This window comes from Fukomys damarensis, unplaced genomic scaffold (assembly GCF_012274545.1).
Source record: "Fukomys damarensis isolate Sample0158 unplaced genomic scaffold, DMR_v1.0_HiC HiC_scaffold_35, whole genome shotgun sequence".
In the NCBI taxonomy this organism is placed as follows: Eukaryota; Metazoa; Chordata; class Mammalia; order Rodentia; family Bathyergidae; genus Fukomys; species Fukomys damarensis.
In genome coordinates, this window is record NW_022900947.1 from 48147062 (window position 1) to 48154108 (window position 7047).

Genomic DNA, 7047 nt, shown 5'->3' on the forward strand with positions numbered 1-7047 from the left:
GATGTTTTCTCTAAATTAATGTGATTGTGAAAAATAGAATAAAATATAATAATGGGATTGGAAGTGATTTTTGAGATACCTGAATTGTCAAGAAATAGGTAGCATTCTGTTACCATCAAATTCTATGGTACAATGATTGTCTGCATTTGAGGGTAGTAGGCTCCTTTTGTTTTGTTTTCCCAGCAATCATCTGTTCTTCTGATACCTTCATCTCTCTTCTCTACTTTCACCATAAATTGGGGTCCTTAGGACTATGTTACTGCTAACCCTTAACCCATCTGATTCTTATGTCAGTGGAGCATAGTAATTGACTCAGGTCACTTTAGATTTAATATGACTCACTGCTTTTTAGTTTTCTCTTTCTCTTCTTTTCTTTTTTTCTTTGTTTTTCTGAAAAATGCTTTATTTTCTTGTGATCCAAGACTTGGGGCTTTAGGGAGGTGAAAAGGGTACTTCATGACTGCAGGGAGAGGGTTAGGTGGAAGCCCGGATGCCAGGTGGACAGGAGCCCCTCAGAGACTGCCGGCCTGGGGCCTCGCACTTGAGGGTGAGCCTTTTGAAGATGTACTTCCCAGCATAGCCTGAGGGCTGGTTAGCCTGCTGAGCTTAGTGAGGGGGTCGCCTACCTTCTTGACGAGCTTCACGTCCTCATCTAGAAAGTGATTCTCCAGGAAATCACAGAGATAGGGGTCTGTCTTGGCAGAGCCCAAGGCATGAACATCCAGAAAAGCTTGGTTCAGGTTCTTCCTCAGGGTCAGGACAGCTTCCAGGACGTCCAGAGTTTCACCCTACTCATCTTCAAAAGGTTTCTGCATCTTTGGGAGACGCTGGGTATGTTGGTATTTCTCCTAGGCCAACTAGCTGAGGAAATGGCCCATGCCCACCAGAGCCCATCCTCTCATTGGAAATAGCAGCCCAGAGGGAGGTAGCTGTGGTGTGGGAGGTCCTCAGGTGCGGATTCACCAGGCAGTTGCCAGCAGCCTCCACCCTGGCGGAACAATTCTGGAAAATCTTAGAAGTCACTACTGTTCAGTCACAAGGAGCTCACCCCAAAAGAATGGTGTTGCAAGAGGTAGGAGAGAAGATGGCCCTGAAACCTGTAACTGGAAGGTGGGTGGAGATTGAAAGCGAGGGCCTACCCGGGTCTGTTCTATCCAAACACTACTGAAGCTAGAGACAGATCCACGGAAACCCGGACACTCAGACTGCTCTTTAGTTTTCTATGCAAAGGACTGGAAACCTTTCAGCAGTGGCAAAGTCTATTTCACAAATGATGGAATTGAGAACATTAGTAATAAAAATAAGAATTAACCTTTAGCACTTAGGATGTAGTAAGTAATATTTGGATATATTAGATATATTAATTTACTATTTAAAAAATAAACAGATTTCTTTCATTTCCTTCAAATGGACATGATCGCTTGACTTATTAATGTTGGGGTTTTTTTTTAAAGAGAAAAAGAAAAAAAGACCCATGAATAAATAACACATGTATTTTTGAGGAAAGAGTGACATTTTGTCTTGAGTGAAGATAAATTCAAGGGAACTAAAGGATGAAAACCAGTAAGTTGGCTTCAGAATGTGAAGGTGTATTTTGTCAAATAACGGAATATAGAGTTAATTTAGTAAGCGGGAAACAAACAAGTTTTTCACCAGGTTCCTAGCTGTATGGGATTGCTCTGGAATGCTGAGGTTTGAGGATTTATTGTGAGAAGAGTGCAAAACTGGATGGATTTATTGTTTTAGATGTGTCTCCCATGCAGTGAGGTTCAAACCTTTTTTATTCTTAGTCTTTTGTATCCTGTTTATTTTAAAAGTTACAAAAAGTTAAAAAAAATGTATAAATGCATACAGTGCAATGGATCATATATGAATCGTGTATTTTTTTTAAATGAAGGATTTATAAGGCTTTCAGAATTTCATTGGCATTGTGGTTTTTCCATGGTATTTAAAATAAACTTTGCTCATAATTGAAAAATGCTATGAGAAAGATAAAGCTGTCGTCTTCAATAAACAATAGAAAGAAGAAAACAAAGATTTTTTTAAAAAGCTCATATATTTCATATTCTAGTAAGAAAAGAAAACAAAAATAGTAGATGAATCAGTTCTAGCTATGCAAGGTAGGAAGTACAACTTTATTGATGAGATAAATAGCAATTTATTAATTCTCTTAGGTCAGCTAAACTAATGTTCAGGTTTGCCAGTTGAGTGCTCTACCCAGATGCTGAGATAGATGGGGCTTTCTCTTCCTGGTCCTAATGTGTTTTCTTAGCCTGTAGCATTTTGGGGCCTGGTTCAGCAGTCATGGAAACCAGCCGGACCCAGAAATCAGCAGCTCCTCTTGATAATTAGATGCCACATTTCTGTAGCTAAATACTTAATAAGATCATTAACCTATAAAATAAGTTTTATTTAGCTAGAAGTTTTGGAGTTTCCAATCTATGATCAAGTGGCTCCACTTGGTGCCAGATCGCAATGGAGAGGAGCATAGGCCAGAGCAGAAGAGATTATATCATCAGCTAGGAAGCAAATGTGCACAAGGTCATGGGTTCAGAATGTCCCCAGAGAGTCAGCCCCGATGAGCTAGAGTTCACACTGGGCTCCACCTCCCAAGGCTCCATCACCTCCCAGTAATACCACCCTGTGGACCAAACCTTTAACCCATGGACTATTGGGGGACACTTGTCAAATTAATTATAGCACCCAATAGCCTTTATTTTGATTCAAAGCAAATTTTAAGGAGCAGCACCTTGGAATTACAGATTTTTTGGAAGTCCCTGGGGTTGTGCCAAAAACCTGTACAGCAATTTCTCTGCCATTCCTCCAGTCTTGACAATGTGGTTTCTCAGGAAGTCTGGATTTCAAGCCTGGCAGGGAAGAAATACTAATTAGGATGCTCTAGTTCCACCATTGGGACAGTGATTAGGAAGTACTATACACACTATTATTTTCAGTATATCTGTGATTCACATATTTAAAATTCTCCTAATTTCTTACTAGCTAAATGTGTTACTCTATTTCCATCTACCCTTAATATTATTATATTAAATTTTGTTTGTTGAAATTATTATATTATTGTTTCTTTATTAAGCTGTAATTGATCTAGTAACTAAAAGAAGCAAAGGATTATTTCCTAGTAACTAAAAGAAGGAAATGGATAAGAAATTTAAAGCTCTTTGCAGTTTCAGAAAACTTTAAAAGCTCTGAGTTCATTTTTCCCTAATAATTTGTGAATAATAGAAGTCAAATTTAGATGTAAAATATGTTAACTATGTTTTCAGTATCTCTCCATTTGTACTACAAGTATCTATGTTATAGTAAAACTAGCTAATTTTTGTAACTCAATTACCTAGACTATAATTTATGAAGAACTACCAATAATAAACATTCCTTACAAATTCAGTCATATTAAGTGTTCAAATGGCACTATTTCTGATTTTGCTCATGGATATATTGTTCCTGCTTTACTGAAGTATAATTAATAATAAAATTATATGTATTTAAGGTATGAAATGTTATGTTTTGATATCCAGAGTATATGAAAAAATTACCAAAATCAAACTAAGTAATATAACCATCTACTCACACAGGTACCTTCGTGTGCATTAGTCAACAATTAGCAGTCTTCGCAATTTCCCAGGATACAGTGCATTAGTACTAATTATAAGCACTGTACTGTACCCTGGATCTCCCAAACATGTTGATATTGGATAACTGAAAGGTTATGCCCTTTTCCCAGTATCTCCCTATTCTTCCAATTTCTCACTTTTGCCAATCACCATTCCACTTTCTGCTTTTATCAACTGTACTTCTTCAGATTCCACATCCAAGAAAAGTCATGCAGTGTTTGTTTTTATATATCTGGCTTATTTAATTTTTTGCAATTTTCTCCAGCTTTAGCCCTGCTGTTGAAAATGGCATGATATTCACCCTTTTTATAGATGAATAATATTCACTTTCATATTTATGTAGATATAATACTTTCTTTATCCATTTACCCATTGATGAACAGACACTAAAGTTGTTTCTGCATCATAGCTGTTATGAATGATGATGCAATAAACACATCTTTTGATATACTGATTTTATTCTCTTTAGACTTACACCTAGAAATGCACTGTTACATCTTTGAAGCTAATAAAGCAATATGAAAATTAAATATTTAGTAGCAACAATCTAATATAGCTTACATTTATTTTAGAAATGAGAACAATTGTGCAAAAAATTTCATATGAAGAGAAAGAAAAGAATTGCTACTTGTGGACCTTCCAATTCTAAAAACATTAACACAGCTGATAATGTCCTTCATTTTTGTTACTGTTTTTACATTTTTATTATAAAAAGTTTGCAAATTGTATGAAGTTGCATGTGAAACTACATATTAATTGCAAGTGAGAGTTACTCTAATAAAATATTAAATTAATTAAATATCTTCAGAACTTTGACTATGGACTATTGTTTAATGTAAAACTTACATTTCTTTTTAGAATACTTTTTTAAAAACTTTACTTTAAAATACATTATCTATACTGATTGTTATAGTTCTAGATCTAACACATCCCTCAAATTGTCAAATATACAAAGATGAATCTTTTGGAAGGTGAATGGATGAAGGGAACACTACACTAATTAATAAATTAATCCACTAGTTATTTCACAAATGAATGTGCTCATAAGATGTGGGGCCTAGTTAGAGGTGGATCTTTGGGGATTACTTTAGAAAGGTGTATTTTTTTACCTTTGTTCATTCCTTCTCACTCTGCTAACTGGCTGGTATTATGATTTGAGCCATTCTGTTATGCTGTTTCTGCCTGGCACCAAGCCAACCATGGACTGAACCCCCTGAAACCATAAGCTAAGTTAAAATTCTCCTCCTTAAATTTTTTGGTGCTAGGTATTTTGTCCTAGTGATGAGAAAGTGACTGAAAATACTGACATATTAAAATAAAAACACAATATATGTGCATGTGGCATTTAATATATAGTAAAATAATATTTAAATCCTTTGCTGTTTGTGAACCAAATTCTTCACATTTAACGTCACATAGAAGGGAAAATACAGTATTCCTTAACTGTTTCTATTTAAGCTTAAGCAACCTGCATGAAGAAAAATATCTAATCATAGCTTTTCTATTTATTGTGCATTTCTTATAAAATAATATTTGTACATGCACTAATTTTTGGCTCCAATGGAAGTACTATTAAATGTTTTCATAATCTTCTATTTAAAAGTATTTCTTTATTGAGTAATTGCAACAGAAAGACCTGCAATTTCAGTGAGCATTAGGAATGAATAGGAAATAGAATAGAATCGTAATGAATCCATCAAGTCTGTGTTAGAGACAGGTCAAAAGAGAAAAAACCCTATTTCAAAACACTTATTTGTGTGTATATAAATATACAAAGTATTTATTTCTGAACGCTATTAGTAAAACTGAATGTGAATTTAATTATATGTCACTTAAAGTATTATCCCCAGAATTCATGGGAAGGTGTTTGTGCCATGGAACTACCCTTGTAGGAGGTTATACAATTCCCCACCCAGGTGACACTACTGGCCTAATACTATGGAGGGAGATTGAGCATTGACTCATGGGGGCACTTGTGTATCCAAAAGTTGAGCCTACCATCAGAGATTAAGTTCAAACCACATTTGATTATATGCACTTAAGTCCTAGTCTATCATTAAACTAAAGTAGGGAAAATAAAAGAGTCAAGGCACATTTTGGGCTATGTCTTAGAGGAAGAGTGTGGTGGATTAACTAATAGTGAACTTGGAACACCCAGCTGAACTGAATCAGTGTGGTTTGGGAATGAAAGACCCACCTGAGGATTGCATAGAAAGAAAACTGGAGAGCAAAATCATTGACTGTTGATTTTTCTGGAGAAGCTTACTGCAGGTGGTTTTCCTGGTGCAAACTTGGCTGTACTCATCAATGGAGGAGCTTGGGTCATCACTGTCCCTGGGAATGGCTGTTGTTCTTGTCAAGGGAGCTGTGATTTTTGCCATGAGCATCAGTTTTTGGCTTTAGTGGCACAAACCCTTCACTGTGCTGGACCAGGCTTTCTAGCTTTCATCACTGACCTTTGGGCCTTCCTAGTGCAGATCACTGATACAGACAACCATGATAAATTGCCTTGGCTTCTAGGCCACTGGCTGGACTTTTGGAGAACATTGCCTTGGACACTAGGCCTTCAGATAGACCTCTGGAGGACAATGCTATGGGATCCATATCCTTGGCTGGATTCTTTGGATCTCTAGTTTGAAGGTAGATCTCTTGCACTCCTCTGCAGTTGACTTTTTGGGTGAACATTATAAAATAATCCTATGAACTTTGGGTCTTATATTAAATCTATTTCCTTGCAAGCCCTGACAACAACAAAGAACATAGGAGAAATATTTTTATATTTTATGTCTTTTCATGTTTAAAATAATGAAAAATAGAGAGCCCCCTCTGCTTTGTGGCCCTGCCAGATCTATGGGCCTCCTCTGGAGACACGCCTTTCTCAGTGGGTACCACTGATTGACTCTGACCCAACACCAGGAGGGTAGCCGTATGGGTGCCGCTAAGCACCTTCACCTCCAAACCCTGCTCTTAGATCCCCTGATTGAGCCACTTCTTGGACGGACTCTACAGAGGTATGGCAGGCTATAAAGGGTGGTGATTGATCCTATTGTGTTCCTGATTGTATCTACTGGGATAAAGGATAGGGATTGATTTCATGAGTTGTTTTCTCAATTATGAAATGAGAATGTCTATAAGTCATTAGAGAATCAAAGACTGGGATGCAATGATATCAGGAAGTTTTAATGACCCAGAGATTGAATCAAGGGTAACCCAACATCAAAAATAAAGATGATAAAACACTTAAGCAAGACACAAAGACAGACTTCCAGTCCACCAATGGCAAACAGTAGGGCAAAGGAGGATGAAAAGTCACATAGTAAACCTCCAGGACATTCAAAACTCATAGCACAGGAAGTAAAAAAACAAACAAACAAACAAAAAAATTGATCAGTCAAACTCTAGAAAACTGAAAACAGAA

The 7047-nt window shown here is 36.7% G+C and overlaps 1 pseudogene; it reads right to left on the reverse strand.

The window, feature by feature from the left end:
* Window positions 1–474: 474 nt before the first annotated feature.
* Window positions 475–6010, reverse strand: LOC109118138 (annotated as a pseudogene).
* Between the last annotated feature and the right edge of the window lie 1037 nt (window positions 6011–7047).